General features: G+C 32.6%; 1 pseudogene; it reads right to left on the minus strand.

The window, feature by feature from the left end:
• Positions 1-484: 484 nt before the first annotated feature.
• Positions 485-3657, minus strand: LOC139901542 (serine carboxypeptidase 1-like; annotated as a pseudogene).
• Between the last annotated feature and the right edge of the window lie 20955 nt (positions 3658-24612).

Genomic DNA, 24612 nt, shown 5'->3' on the forward strand with positions numbered 1-24612 from the left:
CAAGTGGGCTGAGCTACCCATGACCCATGTGATGGATACATGTCAATTTGGGTACGTCAAGCCGTCAAGGTATCTACAATTTGGACATCCAAATCAAATGATCATCATGTTTTGACCCACTAGGTGCTGTAGTATATGAATCTGATGTTCATATAATTTTTTGTTGATCAATTTATAGTACGTGAACTGTGACATTTGAATATGTAAAAATGGAGGGGACAAAAAAGATGTTAAGTAATATTCAAACGTCTTTAAAGTAAACACAGATTAACGTCATTAGTAGAGCGAAACAAGGCCCCTTTTGATCAAACACAATAACAATAACAAGCCAAGACAAGATTTAAAGTATAGAATTCAAAATATATATATATATATATATATATATATATATATATATATATATATATATATATATATATATATATATATATATATATATATATTTTGAGTTCTAGCACTTGGCCATTAGTACGTACGGACACATTCAAGGAAGTTTTCCCTCCAAGAACGAAGTAAAGATTGCAAGTGCACGAGCCGGTTGGTAACTCGGGACAAAATGTCCTGCTCCTCTTATAGTCACAAATGTTAGGTTTTCATATCCCACAACATATCCACCGACCTAAAATTCGAATGTCCATAACATATTTCATGAGTCACTTATGTAGTCAACGTTAAAAAAAACTACAAAAATGAATATTATATAAGAAGTAATTTTACCTCTCCTTCGTACATCCATGGGTACCATGGCGTCTTTACTGTTGTTTTTAGTTTGTCGATTGAGTACTTACTTACTGTCACCGGTACTCTCCCATCTGTATCTCCACTGCAATTTTTATAAATCCGTATCTTTAATAAAATCCATACTAAAATTAGCTAGTTGAATGCATACCATAATGCAAAAAAAAAAAAAAAAAAAAAAAAAAAAAATGTATTTTATACCATTTTATGTGCTAGAAAAGTAATATAGATATCTGAACTGATTGTATTTTATTTAGAATTTAGATCACTTGGTCTATTTTAATTTAATTTATGTTTTCACAAAAAAAAAAAAAACGATTAATAAAATAATTCACTACCAATACATCCAGACACTAATTCCACTGGACATCAATTCTTTTATCACAGGCAAGACTGTAAACGGCATATTTTGCCAGTTTTCATCGATGTATTCGCTGCATAAAATTAAAAAGATTATGTTTAAATATGTCAAAGTAAATGTGTTTCAAAATGTTCATATCTTGAATTTCTTTATTACTTGCATTCTTGCCATAGAATAGGCTTTGCGTGAAGGGACTGTGTCACAGCAAGAGTGTTTAAGTATTCCGCGATATAAATCCCAGAGCATGGATCAAAATCTGATATCTGTATCGATTATGTAGATTCATTGTCAAGATATTAATTATGAAATGGGAATTAAAATTAAAAATGTTAATTGTAGTAAAAGAACTCACTGAGGGAGTGCTATTGCTGTATTTTGAACATAAAGGAGCATAAATGTCATATAAGTAGATGTTACTTATAGCACCGTTCGCTTCATCTATAAAATTGTAACACTCAATTGTTATATTTCCTCCCTAGAAAAATCTCAATTGGAGACAATTCCTTCACGAATTTCATCAGAAATAATCGCGTGTGTCCAGAAAAAGTCGAACAGTCCGGTGTATTCTGTTTCAAAATCCACATATGCATTTCCTAGCTAGAAATATAAGCATGAACATATGAATCATTTAGATTCATGCCAATAAATAGTTTAAGGGTGTATTTGGACGAAAGTAGCTGGAGTTGTAGTCGGAGTTGGAGACTATTTTTGAAGCTTCCCGAACTTATTGTTTTTAATAAGGGCATGTTTGGTTGGGGGTAATGGACACTATAGAATGGAAATGATAATAATTAAAAGTGCTTGGTTGTAAGTAATGGGATTTCCCATTACCCCAAAGTAGTTAATGACCATTACCCACTAATTGAGTATTATCGAATGATTACTTGATGTAACTGCATCAAAGGAGGTTACGAGCTAGAGTGATTATTGTAAATGTAAAATGCCATTGAATGTGATTATTATTTTGAATTGGATAATGTATTTTTTTTTTTGGTTATAATTATCCGTTTGCTATATAAACAAATAATTTATAATTTATTAATCAGGTTTCTTTTAAAAAAGTAAAAATTTTCATTTCAAAATAATTTTCTAAACCAATCAACATCAAATATAATGGTAATTGTCATTCCATTTCTTAGTATTCCCATTACTAATCCCATTACCATTAACTAAATTAAACCAAACACACCCTAACTGTTTAATAAGGTAGCTAGAGCTTATATGTGTAAATAGACCAAAAAGAACAACAATAATAATGTAAAATAATATGGTGAAGGGCATTATAGTAATTATACATTTAAAGTTCTACTTTTTTCATAAGCTATTAGTATTTTTAAGAACTTATTATTTTTCGTAAGCTCTACTTTTTATACGCTACTAAATAAAACTTATAAGGTGAAACATCTATAAGCTTCTGTAAGCTTTCATAAGCTCGTGCGTCAAACATACCCTAAGATGTAGTTTTGGAGACTTACAGCAATTCCTTTGAGATTAATGACCGTTTGGTTAGTGATTTTGTTGTTTTGAAGAATTAATTGTGCGAGTTGAGGCACATAATGTCCTGCATAGCTTTCTCCCGCGATATAAAAATCTCTAGTTTTGTATTCTGGAAACCTTTCAAGCCAATTAATCAGAAATGCATATGAATCTTTTGCTGTTTGTACGTCGTCGAGTACATAACCTCCACGGATTATGAAGGAAAATCCAACTCCAAGAGGAGATTCCAAAAAAAGTACATTTGCAACTGCAAATTTTATGATCATTAAGTAGGAACATATATTCTTTGCCTTTGTTTCACTTTATAAACTTTTTTTATAATGATTCTTACCTTCGTTCCATGCATATTTGTTGCGTGACAACGTCTTGTTATCAGCATTGACCCTAAACGGTCCAAGTTCCATCATCGCCCCGCTTCCGAGAGAAGAGCAACCCGGCCCTATAATGGTTCAATTCTGAGTCTTGATTGTGACAATGTGTAGATAGTAAGTAATACCTTGCAGGTTTTAGTTGTTTATGTGAAAGATTTATACCATAATTTTAAGTGTTCACTCAAAATGATCATCAAACAAGCTATTCTCATTCACAATGAGAACAAGGCTCAATTAGAACCTTTGAATCATTCTGATTACTACGAAATATTCAGGACGCTTAATCATTTTGTTTATTAAACATTTAAACTTACAAATGTTACCTCCATTAAGCCATAGTACAAGAGGTTTAGTAGAAGGGGCGATCGGTGACTCTGCAAGATAGTAAAACAGTTCTGTATCTATGCCCGGGCGAATTTTCACATACCCTGAATACTGGTCAAAGTCTGTTCCATCCGGCTGACCTGGCAACGCTACTATCTTATCATCATTTTTTAACCCATCTTGTGGGCCCAAGTAAACTGGTTCGTATGAGTGCTCGTTTGTGAGTTCTTGTGTAGTAGCATGAACTGAACCTGATTTTTTAGAACGCTTCATAAGAGTCTCAAGAGGGTCATACACATTGCCACCATAGCACGACACGAAAACTAGCAGGCTAAAATAAACAGATAAAAGAAATGAGGTCTTCATTGATCTAAATATGTTAGTTGCTTTGCTAACTTATGATACATAAACACTTATATATACATGCATTCTTGTTGGAAGTAACGATTTTTTCATTGTTTAGAACGAAACAAAAAAACTGGAACTTGATACCAAGTTGCCGCTATAATATCATACTATCAAAGAAAACTATATTTCACGCAATGGAACCTTAACAAGTGTTTTATGGTGAAATGAAGGGTAAACCAATAATTAATTACCTTCCTTAAATGTTTAAGAAAGATTTTCTACATAAAAGCTAATTTCAAGATTATTATTATTTTCGTTAATTATAATTATTATAAATATAAGACAAAATTACTGAAATGGTTTCTGTAGTTTGTATCAAAATGCTGGTTTACTCCCTGTGTTTTTTTTTTATGTATTTCGTCCTCGTGGTATGTCAATGTTGCTGATTTAGTCCCTATTTCTGACAGACGTTAAAAAATTCTGTTAACTCCAATCACATGCCACACACATGAGGGTAAAAACGTCTTTTATCCTTTCCTTTGATCAAAATTGCTAATATGGTCCCTGTAATTTGTCTTTACTTTGTAAAACTTTATCACCTATCTTCATCTTCTCCAAATCAACACTATTCAAAATTCTAAAAACTAAAACCAAATTAAAATGACTAGATCCATCAACTAAATTCACATCACTTCTATCAAAATACAACCTCATATACCCAATAGCAAAATAAAACCATCTATATCTATATCTATCTATATCTATATCTATATTATATATAATAACAAAGTCAAATTTTGCTAATCATCATTCAAAAATTTAAAATTGAGAAAAAAAGACTATTGGATTAGAAATCATCTTTCAATAATAGCCATTAGATCAATTGATCACTCATCAATTGTCTCTCTCTCATCCCTTTGTATTGTTTATTGACAAAAATACACATCCCTTTTCCAAACAATACGCGATCCGTTCTATCCATTCAATTTCATAATTCAAAAATCAACAAACAATTATGAATAACATGTAGCAGATCGGTAGCAGAGAATCACAACGAGAATAGCAGATCAATAGAAGAGAAGCATTAAGGTTCGTATTGCAATTAGGGTTCGCAAAGATTATTCAGGCCATCATCTTTCGATCCAAACTTATTATTTCGGATTCGTACATGCGTTGGCGGTGCAAGATATTCCCAAAATCTTCATCAATGATTACTATGTCCATCGATGCATAGAGTACTGGATTAATAAAGGTCTTTTTTTCTTTAATTTTGGCTTCCGAATCATACACATTCGTTGATATTTTGTTTATCGAAATTTAAGGGTTTTTAATACACTACCTAAAATTTTTAATTCACTATAAATCTGATAATGATTCAACGAATCTTGCCAGTCTGCCAGATCAGTTATGATATGGAGAAAATTAGGAAAACGACTTCAAAACTATCATTGATATGAGATCAAATATGATCGAGATGACTTGAGATGGTATGTATACTGTGATATTCGTTATGTAGTTTTCCTATATAATTTTCATTTAACTGATTTCGTTTATTTGTTACAGTATTTGATTTGTTACAATTATGTCTCATATGGTATACTTGATTCTCGATTAGAAGGATTCTTGGGGTTTCGGTAAGCTTTGTTGGTTTCAAGAAGTCAAAAATTTGAATTGAGTTAGTTGTTTAAATGCAGATTGATAATTGATATTAAAAGTTCTTTTCTTTTTGTAAAATAGATTGTTGTGGATCTAAGCACAATTATGGCTTTAATATGAAACTTTTTTAGATTTTGGGTAAACCTCAGGTAATTTGATGATGGTGATACTTATAACGGTGAAAAGTAATGGTACTTTGAGTTGCTCTTTGTTCCATTTACATTTTTTATTTTAATTTGTGAATTAATTTTATGTGCACCAGGTAGTTGATATAATGTCAGTGATAAAAAAAAAAAAAAAAAAAAAACGATCTAATAAGATTACTTGGTAAATGGGCGGACTGCATCAGTATAATTAAACAACATGGAGTTGAGGTAGTCGTTACTCATTTTTCCTTCTTAACTATATAAATGATATACATATTATTATTACTGTCAACGTTGTGTTACGGTAATATTTGATAACCCATGGCGGAATATGATTGATATATGTATCTGTGAGTTAGTCATTAATTTACAGAATAATCGTATGTCGAACCACATAGGAAAAACATGAATTATTAATGAATTTACATGCTCCTAATGGTTTATAGCTTTGACTTACATCTACTTTACGCTGCATTCTCGAGTTTTTTTTATAACAGAAAGGAAAGGAAACCGACAGATTAAAAAATAACAGTGATTCTCGAGTTTTTATTTTAAGTGGAAAGGAAAAGAGAGTAGAGGATTAGAAAGGATAGTATAGTTATATTTTATTAACAACACTCTCCGCCCATATTTGGACGGATTAGGGAGGATAGTAAAACACTCTCATCTCCTTTCTTTTTCACTCCTTTCCGCTAAAAAATAAACTCGAGAATACAGCGTTAATGAATCCACGTGCACGATTGAAGTGTATCATTTCTTTGGTTCATGGGGGCAAAGAAAAATTTGGTAGGAAACGCATACAACGTTGAGAATTCATACTATCCATAGGGGTCATCAAGATGGAAAGGAACTCAAGTAATTATCAATAACCTTGCATTGGTGCCATTTTGTTTTTATGTGCAGTTCTTTAAAGATTTTTACAAGAAAAATTGTCACTTATGCATATTTTCTTGCTCTATACAATTTGTTCAGAACCGCAATCAGTGGGATCAAGAATGCATTCAGTTACTTTCTGCCGTTTGAAATACCAATTGCCCAGAACTGCAATCAGTAAGTATCTCAAAACTTTTAATTTGGTCAATTCGCAACTAATACCTAACTAATTGGATACACAATGTCACATGAAATCCTCTTTTAGTTTATCGACCCAGTTGGCATGCTTTTATTTGACTTCATTAACGTATAACAAATGTTGCCCATTTAATCAAAACTGATTTCAAAAACTCAAACATTTTTCACATCGATGCAGTATGCAACACATGAATTTCAAGCTTTGGACATTTTTTAATTATAGTGTAGCCCCACATATTTCTATATAAATTTAATTTTCGCAGGAGTATGTAAAGCTTTTCGATGTCAAATAATTGATGGTTCTTTTTCAAGACGGTACGTAAATACGCATCTGCAATATCAATTTAGGATATTTAAAAGGAAATGGGATATTCCAGTAGTATTATGGGAAATCAAAAATGGAAATGGACGATAGAAAAGAGATCGCATTGAAAACTGGTAATCAAAAACACGAAAGGTTTTTTGTTTGTTTTTTTTTTTTTTTTTTTTGTTTCGTTAATTACCATTACCAATAAGTATAAATTTTAAAGTTAAGCTAAGTATTAATTTGATTTGATTTTATAATTATTTGCAGGACAAATAGCGCAACTTGCTTATAAATGTTGATAGGTTAGTAGTTACTTTTAAGTACTAATCCACCCTTTATTATTGTTGATTATATGATTTGTAATGAGGGAAATACATATAAATATGCGAGATACTGAACAAATTTTGCAACAACGTATAAATTAGGGTTCATGTAGGGAGTGCACTTATAATGAATGAATGAAAAATCTTAAGGCTTTGTTCCAGAGTTTTTCATTAATGGAAAGGAATAGAAAAGAAATGGATTGAAAGGGAAGGTATATGATGGAGAAGAAAGGGAGTGATTGTGAACTTAATTTTGATGTTCCCCAGTTAGGAAGAAAGGGAATGGATTACAGTAGGAAAAATCACATGAAGATTGCCTCTTCCCTTCCAAATCAGTCCAAATTGGACGGATGGTGATGAAAGAAAATCTTACCTAATTATCCTTCCCCTTCCTTCCTTTTTCATCAACAAAAAAACTCTGGAGCACACATTTGTTTTCCTCTCCCTTCCAAAACCCTTCCTTTCTCTCCAAATTCATACTCTAGAACAGACCCTAAGGGTTATGGTATAAAATACTATGTATAGAAAAGATTTTGAACTTAACAACAGTTGTGTTATCCTCTTCAATATAGTTATAGTTAGCATTGTGTCCGATGACTAGCAGATGTGAAGTGCATTGGAAATAGAACTTATAAAACTCGAGGTATTGTAGTTACCAATATGTCTAATATGATCTTTCAAAGTCCACTTATACTGAATGTAGTTTTGAGCAAACTTTTCTTAGTTGTCACAATCTTAAGATGCAAGGTTTTTTTTAGTGCTGATTTACTAGACACTTGACACAATCTATACATCGTTTAGTAATTTCGTAGTAACAAGTGTTTATTTCTTCGAATATACAGTTAGCAGATAAGTAATAAGCAAAGGTTGTCTTTGTATCAACATGCTTACACTTTTTTGTTTGTTTTTGAAACATATCTTTGTTTTGTTTGTTTTTGAAACATATCTTTGTTTTGTTTGTTTTTATAGGATTAGGATGTGCAGGTATATCAGGGCATCATGCATTATGTTGGATCAGATGTGAAGGCTGAAAATAGCACTCGAAGCAGAATCTGGGTTGAAGTATGCTGCAGTATTTGCTGACATCGTATCAAATAACATTCAGATAATCAGATTTAAGCTATTTAGATAATACTTTTGTAATGCGATTAGGACGTTTGGGTGTCAATATTATCCATTTGCTCTTGACTTTCACTGTTGCCAAAGGTAAAGAAATTGAGAAGTTTTGTATTGAGCATTTTCTTCTATATATTACTGAGTAAGGCTTAATACAAAAAAAAATATGTAAAATCCCGCGAAGTCGCGGGTTATAAACTAGTTTACTTTCAAATCAAACACCTCGCCACTAACAACATTCTAAACTTGAAAAAAATTGAAGAACAATTATCACAATTAAATAAAAAACTTGAAGAACATATGCAAACTTTACAATGAGCATAGTAGAAGTAAGTTAAGTACTAAACCGTTGCCCGTAATTACTTATAGCTATCAACCAAAAAGCACAGACTTTATAATATAAATAATCGATATGGGTTTTGTGAAAGACAAATGAACCTGCAATACTTGATTTTGGATATCCCTTTCAAACACAAACGCACTTGCAGTACTTGATTAAACTCGAAAATTCAGATCTGAGCACTGGAGCCACCACCGATTGAATAAATACCTTTCACTACCACCAATCGTCTGTTCGCCGTCACCGAACCAAATACCCTTCATTTCAATTCAACGAACCAAATACCCTTCAGTTCGCCGTCACTATAAAGATCAAATAACGGAACCGTTCGCCAGAGTAGTGGAAGGGAAAAACGAAGCCGTCACCAGAGCTTTCTTTGTTTTAGTTGTTGGAGCATTGGTTTCATTGGCAGGAGATGATGGATCCATTGATAAAGAAATAATATGAGAGAGATAGATTTGAGAATCGATTCCTCCATGAAGGACCTGCAAAAACGTCCAAATCTGCGGAAAAGATGATGTTGCTGTTGCTTCGATTTCTTCCGTTTCTATTCTTCTAGTATCTTGCTTAGGTTCAAGACTTTAAGTTTTGTACCAAAATGGTCACTTGTGAGTTACGTAGTACTGAGATTTTATTTTATGCTATTTAATTTGAATTTGTTTAAATGGATGATAATTTGGTTGAATTTGATTTGAGTTTTGAATATAACAATTTATTTATGTTGGTGTTGAAAAAATTAGGGCTAGTGAAATATAGTAGTGATTTAATTCATAAGTTATCGATTAATGAAAAGGATTTAACTCAAAAGTTAGGTTTTGTAATGCGTGATGAATTTGATATTCATTAGGGTTTGTGATTTGGGAAGATGAAGATAGGTGATAAAGTTTCTTAAAGGAAAGACAAACTACAGGGACCAAATCAGCAATTTTTGTGATGACCCGGAAAATTTCGACTTATTCTGAACCGAATTCTCGATATGGTTTAATATTCCTGACACGATAAGCAAATGGATATCTTGTTTTAAAATAATTTCATACGTTTAATTGTTCATAGGACTTAACCCTACGATTCACGAATAAACTGTAAGTAAAAACTGGAAACCATTATGACGTATATATTATATGATTTTACTTTATTAAATAAAAATATTTTATGATATAATAATTTCTATTATTTAAACCTTTTAATAAAGTGATTTTGAATATAAGTAGTTTTGGAAAACTAAACCTTATAGTATTATTTGATTTAGTTTCAAACGTACGAAAACATTTTTTTCGATATAATAGAATTTGATTGTTAAAATATTTTTATGGATTTTCAATGATATGAAAATAAAAATAGAGATAAAATAAAGGTTTCTAATGAGCACTAAAAGACTACAACATTTCATCTCAAGATTTCAAGTTAAAATGATGGAAATCACTAAACCTGCGCACTTGCACGAGAAAAATCATAACTAAATCATACTGACTCGAAAAAGGGTGATTCCGGTTTCCAGACGTCCGTAACTCAAAAATCTACAACTTTCGTGAAGACACCCTACGCGGACCGCATACCTATCTACGCGAAACACATAATGTTTGTTGACATAAAAAGTTTGTCGACATAAAAAGTGATGGCGGCTTACCTTTTTATTATTATTATATTATATATTATATTATTATATTATTATATATATATATATATATATATATATATATATATATATATATATATATATATATATATATATATATATATATATATATATATGAACGAAGTACTTGTGATTAGGAACTTAAAAACACACACACACTCACATAAATAAATCACTCTGTATATTTCCTAGCTTAAATTTTAAATTAGTAGTATGGTACTGTAACAAGTGATACACGGGTATTTTAATTCGGGTTACAAACCGATTATAACTAAGGAAACTATGGGTTATTGCCAAGGAAGTTATGGGTAATATTCGGGGATATATTTATGAATCAAACCTAGTGTTTATCATCTCCGTTACGTCTACGTACTTTCCTACAATATTGAATCTCAATATTGATATGTTGAGATCTACGATAATTTGATATTCCGAGTTTCGGTCACATTACGATGAACAACTTTATGTGCTGCTAAGGTGAGTTTCATTTGCTCCCTTTTTAAATGCTTTTGCAATATATATTTTTGGGCTGAGAATACATGCACTTTATTTTAAACAATGGACACAAGTACATACTAAATTCTATACGGAGTTTGAACCGAAAATCCCTTAGCTTTGGTAACTAGTAACTGCCGGTTATAAGAACTGGTGGGCGCGAGTAGTAGTATATGGATCCATAGGGCTTGATATCCCCGTCCGAGCTAGAGCACTAGCCTTTTAACGGACGTATGCTATTTCAGAAGCGTACACGTTGGTTTGCGTGTATTATTAAGATGATTATACAAAGGGTACAAATTATATATACGTTAAGTTTAGTTACCAAAGTGCTCAATTTCGTAGAATATTTTGATAAACATTTCGTAAGAAACAACTGAAATCTTGTGATCCACCTTTATATACAGATTATACGATACATTAAAACTATGAACTCACCAACCTTTGTGTTGACACTTGTTAGCATGTTTATTCTCAGGTTTCCTAGAAGTCTTCCGCTGTTTGATTATATGTTAGACAAGCTATGTGCATGGAGTCTTACATGGCATATTTTTCAAGGAAACGTTGCATTCACCAAATCATCACCATGTATCTTATTTTGACTGCATTGTCAACGGAAGTACTATTGTAAACTATTATTTACGGTGATTGTCTATATGTAGAAATCATCAGCTGTTGAAAACCTTTGATTTAAATATTCATTTATGGTGTGTCTTTTCAAAAGAATGCAATGTTTACAAAACGTATCATATAGAAGTCAAATACCTCGCAATGAAATCGATGAATGACGTGTTCGTCCATATGGATTTGGAGCGATCGTCACAATTTTGTTCAAAGGAAAAGATAAAAGGACGTTTCTACCCTCATGTGTGTCGCATGTGATTAGAGTTAACGGAATTTTTTAACGTCCGTCAGAAATAGAGACTAAATCAGCAACATTGACATACCACGAGGACGAAATACATCAAAAAAAAAAATCACAGGGACTAAACCAGCATTTTGACACAAACCACAGGGCCATTTCAACAATTTTGTCTAAATATAAATTATAATATGCTTATATGCTTATATTATATTCACAATTCGCTATAGGTAATACGTATATATATATATATATATATATATATATATATATATATATATATATATATATATATATATATATATATATATATATATATATATATATATATATATATATATATATATATATATATATATATATATGTTAACATGCCGGAACTAACTTTAGATAGAGGTTGATCGGTGCCTCGACCATCAAATTATAAGCTTAAAATTTTAGATTATTTTATTTTGTCTCCAATTCAAAAGTCTAAAATTTTGAATTATTTTATTTTGCCCAGTGTTACAAATTCCTGAAACCGCCAATGATTGCTAACACATAATTTTATAATAATTCATATAATCTTTTTTTTTATCTGTTTGTAGTCGATTGTGATTTCTAAAGATAAAAAATGGGGAGTGATATGTACACAACATGTTTTTGTTATGTACACAATCATCATGTTTTAAAGTATTGTACAGTACAACACTGTAATGCATGATGGTTGTATACATAACAAAAACATGTTGGGTACATATCATGGTGAGATGAGAAGTTAAAACTATGAAGTGAAGAAAATGAGATTCTTTCAAGAGAGCTTTAAAACTTGAGTGCCCGGTAGCTAACCAACGCATCTGGCTAGTAGGCTTTCTATACCCTTAAGTAAGTAAAAACATTCATGCAATGGTATATTTTCGTAAATATTTACGAAATTATTTTCCAACACATAATATACGATAAAAATTCGCGATTTTGATATGTATTATTATAATTGATAATGATATTTATGTTATGGGAGATGATCTTCACACACCACTTTTTGATCCATCTACATCAAATTTACTATTAAGATGATCCTCATACACACAACTTTTTGATCCATCTACACCAAATTTATTATACGGTTTATACCCTTAATTATATTTAAAATAATAATATAAGTTCAACTCTTTAGGAGTATAAGTTCAACTTTACAAGAATATTTACAATAATCCACGAAAAAAGTCCACGACAGGACTTGAACCATCAACCTCTTGGTTAAAAGGGTCACCACGTTACCGTCAGACCAATGACCCTTTGATAATATTAAATATAAAATATAAAACATGGAAACAAAAAGCAGATTACCGTTCTCGATTGTATGAAATACAAAAGGATAATGTACTTTAAATTGGATCAAAAAGGAAAATGAGATGGATAAACAACCTTTTATTACTAGGCGTACATTTAGATTCCGATCTTCATACTATATTACAAATTGTAATTCCAATCATTATCACAATAAATAATAAGATATTACCATAGCTTTCACCGATGTCTCAATTATTTGGCTACTCATCCCCGCAAATGATGTTTTTATTTCTCTCATAAAGTGGAAATTGGCGGGGGTTTAAGTACACTAATATATTCACATATCCAAATAAGTTAAACAGGAAAAACTAGTATATCTGAAACTAACAAAGATTGTTGAAAAACTTATTAATGAAACATTGTTTTTAATCTTATGAGTCAAAGTATTTGTATAAGTCTGTGAGTTTGAAAAATTGAGTCTTCATGAATCATAGACTCTCCACATCGAAGCTAACATAGGCTCACAGATTAAAGTTGAGAAAACAGAGACAGCTTTTCAAATTATGAATACTCACGTAAGATTAAAAGAGCAGAAATCTATCTATTATTATTACATCATATAAATCTTGAAAAAAAATCCAACGTGGCATCATTAGCTTAATTCTAATCCTAAAATCTGACATGTTATTCAGAGACTAATTGTCATTAACACTAATCTATGCCACGGTGGACAAACAAAAGATTAAAAAAAAAAAAAAAAAAAACAATTAAACCGCATTCTCTTTCCTTCTCTGTTCAACCGACGAAAAACAACAGCCCTCACTTTGACGACTGAAACCCTAAATTGCTATGTTCATCGTCTCTTTCATCCATTGGATACATACCACGCCGCGCTTCTTGCAGTATCAGTTCTCCAACCAGTTACGTTTAGGGTTCTCCAACCAATTTTGATTAGGGTTTCAAACTTTTAAATTAACAAAACTCAAATTATCCATCTCTAATTCGTCTTTCAGCTTATCAACTACAAACACCAACATTAAACTCAGATGGTCCAATCGAATCTGTTTCATATATGCCAGATTTTAATAATTGGTTTATGTTTCGCAGGAAAAGGATTAAGATCCATCAATTAGGGCTTCGAAAAAAGTCGCGGCGTTCAATTAACATCTCCAACAATAGCAAAAGGTTACGTTTAAACGATTTCTCTATTTTTTGGGTTTGTTTCATCGGATCTCATGAGTAGTTAATCTAATTCTAAAACCTGACCAATTTGTTTTTCAATTTTAAGTATAAATGTAGCATGCTTTTCATCTATATTCTGTTGTATATAATGGATTGCTGATATTACAGTTGTATTACTTTTTGTGCAATGATGAGTAACGTAGTTGCATTGAACGGTATAATATGAAGGTATGTTGCGTTGTTGTGCAATTTTGCTACATACAAGTGCTGGAAAATGTAAGTATGATACATACAATATTAATTAGTGAAGTAAGTTATCATACTTTGGGTATAATAGTGAAAGATATTTATTAAGATGAATGATGGTGACTAATTTGCATTGCTTTACGTTTTTGGGCAGTGTGATGTTAGAAGAATATTGGACGAGTGGACGCAAACTGGCTAGACTCGGATTGTTAAAAGTAAGTGTGGCAGTATGATGTCTTAGTTTGACTCATTGGCTATATTGTGTGCTTCAGTCTACAATTGTTCACGAGTGTTTGAGAATTTATATAAGGGCCTGAACCAAAAATTAAGTATAAACAAACACCAACTCAACATCGCCATAAAGTCATGTGACGACCCGGAAATTTTTGACCAAATTTAAATTAATCTTTATATGATTTCGACACGATAAGCAAAGTCTATTTATTTGAATCTCAAAAACTTTGAACTGTTTACATGGTTACATTTAAACCTTTGACTAATCCCGACGATTCACGAACAATTGTTTGTAAATACATACATACATATATATATATATATATATATATATATATATATATATATATATATATATATATATATATATATATATATATATATATATATATATATATATATATATATATATATATAGTACTTGAAATTTTAGAATATAATTTAAACATTAAAAATTAAATATGTAAAATAAAACATAAAATCATTAAATAGTACTTAATAGGAATTTATATTAAATATATGATTTCTGTAGATAATTACTATTATATATATGTGATAAGATAAATAAAATTTATAAGTAATAAATATTCAACAAAAGATGATATATAAAATAAGTAATAATACATATATATAATACAAGTATGAATATAGTTGTTATATAAATATTGTTATTCCAATAATGATATCAATATTAGTATCATTAATATTATTATTATTATTATTATTATTATTATAATTAAAAAGGTTATGATTATTAAATACAAATATTACTATAAGAATGACTAAAACTATAATTTTAGTTATTATTATGAATATTATTATTATTAGTATTACTAAAAACCATTTTTTTATTTTAAATTATTAATATCATCATCTTATTTACAAGTACCATTATCTTTATAATTATTATTAATATGATTAGTTATTATTATCCTTATTAGTATTATTACTAATATTAACAATATCAATGTTATCGGTATTATCATATTAAATTATCATTAGTATCATTATCTTTACTTAAAATTATCATACTTATTATCATTATTAATTCAACATTAGTATTATTATTATTATTAACATTATCATTGTTTCTACCATCATATTTTTTATTACTAATTATTATTATGACTTTTATTATTGATAATAACATTACAGTATTATAATTATATTTATTATTATTATTATTATTAATATAAAAAATATAAAATATTATATATATATATATATATAAAAATCAAATATGTACGAAAAATATATCTTACTTTATCTGCTTTTACGTTTTTCTTTTGATTGCGAATTTGTCGACCAATTATCACTAGAAAACAATGGGTAATCGAATCATATTGCTATTTCAATACCAACTGCACCCTTTAAATCATTACTGAAAATATTAAAACAGAAAAAGAAAACAGATACATCAGTTCTACCTCTGTTCTCGTTCTATTTTTCAAAAAGCTCGAATTCATTTTGTTTTTCAAAATCTATAAATGCCAAGTTGCTAGAAATGATCTATTTAAACTCTCTATAAGTTTTCTTGCTTCAATTCTTTTTATTAGCTTCGAATTTGTAAGGTCAAAGTTTGGGTTTTCCAAAGTCAACAAAGATTCTAAGATCAAATTGGAGTTCTAATTGTTGTTTCAGTTGAAATTAATGTTTTACGAAGTTTCTAGGTAGGATTTTATACCTATTTCATGTTGTAAGAAATAATCAAAACGTTCTTAAAATGGAAAATCAAATTTTTTTTTTTTTTTGAAAGCCACGAACAGCTCAGAATAGCTGTTTCTGTTCGTTCTGTTTTTTTTCTCAATTTCTATTAAAACAATTCAATTAACAATGATGTTATATAAAGTGTAAAAAAAATATTTGAATGAAGAAGATATGATTTCTCTGGTCGATTTATTTTATAGAGAAGATGAAGATGAAAAGAGAAACATTTTGGAAACAGGTTAAATAAAATTGGTCGTAATTATAATCAGAAAAATACGGATAAAAGGATGGTTAAAGGTGTTAGTGTGTAACTGAGAGGTCTTGGGTTCAATTCCGGTTTGAGACACTTCTTTTTAGAAAATCATTTTTGAGGTAGTTCTTTATCAATTTATTATTATTATTAATATTGTTATTATTTATTAATGTTATTATTACTAATTATTATTAGAATTATAATTATTATTATTAATACCAGGATTATAAGTAATATAATCATTATTATCATTATTATCATTATTAACGTATTTATTATAAATTTTGCCATTCATGTATTAGTTATCATTATTATTTTTATGATATTAGTTATAACTAAGAATGTCGTTATTATTATTAATAGATCTATTAACAACTAATATATGGATTATCATTATTCTTATGTAAACATAAACACTATGATTATTATTATTATCATTTTGCTATTAAGTAACACAATTTGATATTATCAATGTTAGTATTAGTATCACATAAACTTATTATTATTATTATTATTATTATTATTATTATTATTATTATTATTATTATTATTATTATTATTATTATTATTATTATTATTATTATTATTATTATTAACAAGTATTATTATTAAATGTAATTATTATCATTATTTTAATTATTATCATTACTATGAGATTTGTTATAAAAACTATCAATTATAGAATCATTTATAGAATCATTAATACTACTATCATATTTATTAATATTAGTACTATCATTATTATTATTGTTATCACTTAAAATATTATCTTAAAATACTTCTTTTACAAACAAATAATATTTATATATATGAATATATTTAATACATATAACATAACAAAATTTAATATTCTTATGTATTAAATGAATATATGAAACATATATATATTATTAACATAAAAAGGATATGACTAATAATTTATATATATATATATATATATATATATATATATATATATATATATATATATATATATATATATATATATATATATATATATGTGTGTGTGTGTGTGTGTGTGTGTGTGTGTGTGTGTGTGTTCAATTACAACCATGAATATTAATAAATATACAAATGATATAGGTTCGTGAATCCGAGGCTAACCCTACACTTGTTCAATGTCGTCATATGTATTTTTACTACAAAATACAGTATTGTGAGTTCATTTGCTCCCTTTTACTCTTTACATTTTTGAGACTGAGAATACATGCGCTACTTTTACAACTGCTTTATTAAATGCTTTTGAAATACATTTTGAACTGCGAATACATGAAATGCTTTTATAAATGTTTGACGAGATAGACACAAGCAAAACATTCCTCGAATGAATTATGTGGACGTGATAATTGCCACCATTGAATTATGTGGACGTGATAATTGCCACAATTGATATGAATATTTTCCCCCTGATTATTATTGCTTGGTAACCTAAGAATTAGGGAACATCACTAATTTTGAGAATTAGTGCACGCCTAATTGACGCGAATCCTAAAGGTAGCTACCGGGTTTAACACCCCCACCCGGAATGTTCACTAGACGGAATGGCTAGTGGGCGTGGTGTTTAGTACTTCGAAGTTTATATGATTATTATACAGACGAGATGTTCTGTTTTGGGGATATTATTATGCGCATTATATGTTAAGGTCGGTTACCAAGCCAAGTTATGAAAGCAATGAAAAGTGAATGTTATGTATCGAGAGAATGATTTTATACACAAGTTATGTGTATGTTATTTTTGTGCACAAGATATGTGTACGGTTACTAAAATTTCTGAAAGATGATTTCGTATGTAGCGACCCCGACAAATCATCAAGTGACGGCGTCATCTACGTATGGTCCCATTTCATGGTCATAAGCATTTATAACAAAGTTTGACCGAAAATATGTCGCATTCATTTCATAAAAGGATGTTTCAATGTTTACAAAAGTAATTCCCAAGACAAGTACATATCAAAAGTTATAGTTCATATGAAACACGTGCGACATAGTTTAAAGTAGCCAAAAAGACGCTCCACGTATGCAAGTATACTCGACATCTAATGCAAGTATCAAAAGTATGAGCGAAAGCATGTATCACTTAAGTTCAAGGACCTGAGAAAAACATAGAGAATCTGTCAACGAAAACGTTGGTGAAATCATAGGTTTAGTAAGTAAGTAAATGAGTAAGTAAGTTGAACCACAAGTGTTGTCACGTTGAAATAATAATAGACCATTCTAAAAGTTGATATCACGAGCACCCAATTATCAAGGCTTAACTATCACGAAACCCCATTAATATAGTGTCAGAACATACACTTATCCCCGAAAATATATTTCATCCGATTAACGGTAGCGAACCGTCCGAATGAGGGTTTGTCAAACCCGTATGGCCACACAACATAAGTTCTCGCTTACACCCTGCAAGTGTAACTAATGATAATTGAATTGAGGCTTTTTGTTCTAACTCGTACGTAGAATGTTTGTTTTCGCACTTGTGTTCACTTTGTAAAATGAAACGTTTATGTTTTCTCATCCCAAATATAAGTGTAAAAGAGTAAAAGTGGGACTATGATCTCACCTTTGATTGCAAGAGCAAATAAGTACTTCAACAAGTAATGTGCGCTAAGGACAACGCTAGTCTCGACCTAAACAAATAGGTTGTGTCAATAACGATAGTCACGGAGGGTCAAAGTTGTTCAATTAGTCCTATGGCTCAATACGACTCGATTATGAAGCATGTGAAGCAAATAGTCAAGTTTCATGCAAGATACATGTATAGAAACAAGTTAGAAAGATTGCATAATCAATTGGTTAAGTTTGACAAAAAGTCAAACTTTGGTCGGTCAAAGTCAACGAAAAAGTCAACATGTTCGGGTCGGGTCCCGAACAAATTTTCTATGCTAATTATTCATATATAAGCATGTTAGAACAAATTGCATGTGAATTGGAGGTCTAGAACGTGCCAAACATTTTTCACATTTGGGACAAGGAGGTTAGAACCTGGCCCCCTTATATGTCGCGCCGCGACAGGAAGGGGCCGCGCCGCGGCAAAGGCCGGGTGCTGATGCCTGGCCAGTCCCAAATGTTCAAGTCTCAATCCAAAACCTTTTTGTGCATAAAACACAAACCGCTAACACTTAGGACTCGCACCTTATATCGTTGGAAAGCTCTTTTGACGTAGAATGCAACTAAACACAATTCATCAATCAAAAACCTCATTTGTAACAACCAAGTTTTCAAACCAAGTGATCATTCAATGTACACATTAATGCTTCAAACTCACCAATGCACATTTAATGATTCGGGCATTCAATGCATACATATGACATGCCATTTTGTAGGTAATTGAGCATACAATACAACTAACAACTTACTAACAACAAATCATGGCAATCAATGCATCAAATAATCATTTCAAGTTCATTAAACCCTAGCTCAATTCCACCAAAAATCACTAAACAAGTTCTTAGAGTTTTCTCATGCAACCTATACATCAAAATGAAGCTAGTAACACTAGGAACACATTTAATACATGCATTTATAACATTTAACAACATTTAATCATCTAAAACTCAAGATTAAACACACCCATTTTGCTAGTTCATGCAAGTTACTTCCAAACAACAAATCAAGCAATTCAAACACATAATCTTGTTAGACTAGAGCCATAGACACTAATTAACAACCTTGTAACTCAAAAATCTCAAGAACACAAAAATTAGTGATTTTAGAAAGTTACCCAAATGCAATGAGATTGGTATGGAATCGAAGAGGAGATCACGAGGAGTTCAAATATGTAATTTGTTTGGCTCGAAGCTTGATCGATTTATTATGGATGATGATTTGCTTTATGGAGAATTTACAGAAAATATGTAAGTAGTGAAAGAAAAGAAGAAAGAAATGAAAAGGAAGAAGATAAGGAGGTTGACTTAGTCAAAGCTAGTCACCTCTTTGTCTTGTTGGCGAAACTAGTCCCTCAAGTTATAATCGGGTGCGTTAAATTACCTAAACAAGATAATTTGAAACGCGTGTTAACGGGAGATGTTATAAACATATAACGGAGTTTAAAGTAGTATAACGGAAAAGTAAACGGAAATAGGCGGGATGTTACATTACCTACTCCTTAAAAGAACTTTCGTCCCGAAATTTAAGAAGGCGTAGTAATCGTTGTTTCTTCCTCGGAATCCGACGATTCCGGAACCGGGAATAGATGAGGGTGTTTCTTTCGCATTTGATCTTCTCTTTCCCAAGTAAACTCGGGTCCCCTTTTGGCGTTCCAATGGACCTTAACAATCGGGATCCGGCTTTGTTTTAATTCCTTCTCGACGTAGTCCACAATTTCAACCGGTTCCTCCACAAAATGGAGTTTGTCATTAATAGTAAGTTCCTCGAGAGGGACGACAATATCGGGCTCGGCAAGACATTTCTTCAAGTTAGATACATGAAATGTAGGATGGACGGAGCTTAGTTGAGGCGGAAGATCTAAACGATACGCGACGGTTCCAACACGCTCTAAGATCTCGAAAGGACCAACATACCGCGGATTCAGTTTCCCACGTTTCCCAAAACGAATGACACCCTTCCAAGGTGCGACTTTTAACATGACGCGGTCACCGACTTGAAATTCGAGGTCTTTGCGTCTTTTGTCGGTATAGCATTTTTGACGACTCCGGGCCGTCCGAAGCCTATCTCGGATTTGAAGGATCTTCTCGGTGGTTTCGTGAATGAGTTCGGGCCCGGAAATTTGCACGTCACCCACTTCGGCCCAACAAAGAGGAGAGCGACATTTTCGACCATATAACGCTTCAAAGGGTGCGGCCTTTATACTCACGTGATAACTATTGTTATAAGAGAACTCGGCGAGAGGTAAGTGCTTGTCCCAAGCTTTTCCAAAATCAACGACGCAAGCTCGTAACATATCCTCTAAGGTTTGTATGGTACATTCACTTTGCCCATCGGTTTGGGGATGATATGCGGTACTCATGTCTAAACGCGTTCCCAACGCTTCTTGTAACGTATGCCAAAATCTAGAAATGAAACGGCCATCTCGGTCGGAGATAATCGATAAAGGTACACCGTGTCGGGCTACAATCTCCTTAATGTAAAGTCGTGCAAGTTTCTCCATTTTGTCGGTCTCTTTCATGGCGAGAAAGTGCGCGGATTTGGTGAGGCGATCGACAATGACCCAAATAGTATCATAACCGCCCGACGTTTTTGGTAGCTTGGTGATAAAATCCATCGTGATCCTTTCCCACTTCCATTGTGGGATCTCGGGTTGTTGAAGTAACCCGGACGGTCTTTGGTGTTCGGCTTTGACTTTAGCGCAAGTCAAACATTTGGCAACGTATCTAGCAACTTCCTTTTTGATGTTCGGCCACCAATATTGTTCTTTAAGGTCATGGTACATCTTATTGGCGCCGGGGTGAATCGAGTATCGTGATTTGTGGGCTTCGTCTAATATGAGGTTTCGTAAGTCGCCATATCTAGGCACCCAAATTCTTCCGGCGTAATATCAAAGTCCGTTTTCCTTAACTTCGAATCGGGAGACGAGGATGTTTAAAAGTTCACGTCCAATGTGGTTGTCCTTAAGAGCCTCCTCTTGAGCTGCACGAATTTGGCTATTAAGGTTGGAGTGGATGGTGATGTTTAGTGCTCGGACGCGAAGAGGTACCGTTCTTTCCTTTCGACTTAAGGCATCGGCCACTACATTTGCCTTTCCGGGATGGTAACGAAGCTCACAATTGTAATCGTTCAAGGTTTCAATCCACCGTCGTTGTCTCATGTTTAGTTGCTTTTGATCGAAGATATGTTGGAGACTTTTGTGATCGGTAAAGATAGTACTCTTGGTGCCAAGAAGATGATGTCTCCATAACTTAAGTGCAAAGATGACGGCTCCGAGTTCAAGATCATGTGTCGTGTAGTTTCGTTCGTGAACCTTGAGTTGTCGAGAGGCATAAGCAATGACTTTCTTTCGTTGCATTAATACGCACCCATAACCGTTCTTCGAGGCATCGCAATATACAACAAAATCATCATTGCCTTCAGGAAGTGACAAGATAGGAGCGGTGGTTAGCTTAGTTTTCAATATTTGGAAAGCGGTTTCTTGTTCGGATGACCAAATGAACTTTCGTTCCTTGTGAGTTAACGCGGTTAGAGGGCGAGCGATTAAGGAGAAATCCTTGATGAATTTACGATAGTATCCGGCGAGACCTAAGAATTGATGAATTTGAGTAGGAGTAGTAGGAGTCTCCCATTTACTAATGGCTTCGATTTTTGCGGGATCGACTTTAATGCCTTGATCACTTACAATGTGACCGAGGAATTGAACTTCCTTCAACCAAAATTCACACTTGGAGAACTTGGCATAGAGTTGTTCTTTTCTCAAGAGTTCAAGCATGAGTCGGAGATGTTCTTTGTGTTCCTCTTCGTTTTTAGAATAGATCAAAATATCATCGATGAACACGATAACGAATTTGTCGAGGTAAGGTTTACACACGCGGTTCATGAGATCCATGAACACCGCCGGTGCGTTAGTGAGACCGAAAGGCATGACAAGGAACTCATAACTACCATAACGAGTCCGGAAGGCGGTTTTGGAGACATCTTCCCCTTTAACCCTTAGTTGATGATAACCCGAACGGAGATCGATTTTTGAATATACACGAGAACCTTGTAGTTGATCAAAGAGGTCATCAATGCGCGGAAGAGGATATCGGTTTTTAATCGTCAATTTGTTTAGTTCACGATAATCAATGCACATTCGTAGGGATCCGTCTTTCTTCTTAACGAACAAAATCGGAGCGCCCCATGGTGAATGGCTAGGTTGAATGAAACCACGGTCAAGTAACTCTTGGATTTGACTTTGCAATTCTTGCAATTCGGATGGAGCGAGTCTATATGGTGCACGCGCTACGGGTGCGGCTCCCGGAATAAGATCGATTTGAAATTCAACCGGTCGATGAGGTGGAAGACCCGGTAATTCGTCGGGGAATACATCGGAAAAGTCACTAACAATCGGCACATCATCGATGCGCTTCTCGTCGGCCTCGACTTTCTTAACGTGAGCAAGAATCGCGAAACAACCCTTGCGAAGTAGCTTTCGAACTTTAAGGCACGAAACGAGATTGAGTCCGGTGCAATTCTTGTCGCCATAGACAATCAATGGTTCACCATTCTCGATAGGAATTCGGATTGCATGAAGATCGCAAAGAATGTGAGATTTATTTTTGACCATCCAATTCATACCGATTATTACATCAAAACTCCCTAGTTCCATGGGTATCAAGTCAATTTCAAATTCATTACCCAAAATATTTAAAGTACACCCCCGGTAATATGTGTCGGCACTTAAGAGTTTTCCATCGGCCACCTCGATGGAGTAAGTAGTATCTAAAGGGTGTGGTGGAGCGGAAAGAGTAGGAGCCAAAGTCTTAGACACAAAACATTTATCGGCACCCGAATCAAATAAGCAAGTAACATAAGTGTTGTTGAGAAGAAACGTACCCGTGACTAGTTCATTGTCATCTCGGGCTTCCTCGGTGTTGATGTTAAAGGCTCGGCCTCGGTGGTTGGGGTTGGCTTTCTTTTTCGGGCATTCATTCTTATAATGGCCCGTTTGGACACATTCATAACAAGTGACCGTCCTTGGAGGATTGGGCCCCTTTCGAGCGACGGGGGCGGCACTTCTACAATCATTGGCCACATGACCATTCTTTTGGCACCGGTGACAAAATAAATTGCCACATTCCCCGTAATGATGTTTGTGACATTTGTTGCAAAAGGGTTTATTTCCACCATAACTTTTCTTGCCGTCATTGTTGAAAGGCTTTTTGGTGAAGGTGTTGTTGTTGTAATTGGTTGATGGAGTGGCTTCCCATTTCCTTTTGTTGCCACCCGACTTGTCCTCGGCCTTAGGAGCCGGCACTACAATTTCGTCAACCGTCTCAATTAATTGGCGGGCCATGTTCATAGCGGCTTGATGAGTAGTGGGTTTGGATGACATCACCCCTTGTTTGATGCTTTTTGGAAGACCGTGCATGTAGAGCTCAATCCTTTGAGATTCGGGGCTAACGAGATTGGGACACATCAAAGATAGTTCGGCGAAGCGTAGATTGTAAGCCTTGAGGTAGTTCCAGACCGCCTTCAAAG

The sequence above is a fragment of the Rutidosis leptorrhynchoides genome, chromosome 3 (assembly GCF_046630445.1).
Source record: "Rutidosis leptorrhynchoides isolate AG116_Rl617_1_P2 chromosome 3, CSIRO_AGI_Rlap_v1, whole genome shotgun sequence".
Taxonomy (NCBI): domain Eukaryota; kingdom Viridiplantae; phylum Streptophyta; class Magnoliopsida; order Asterales; family Asteraceae; genus Rutidosis; species Rutidosis leptorrhynchoides.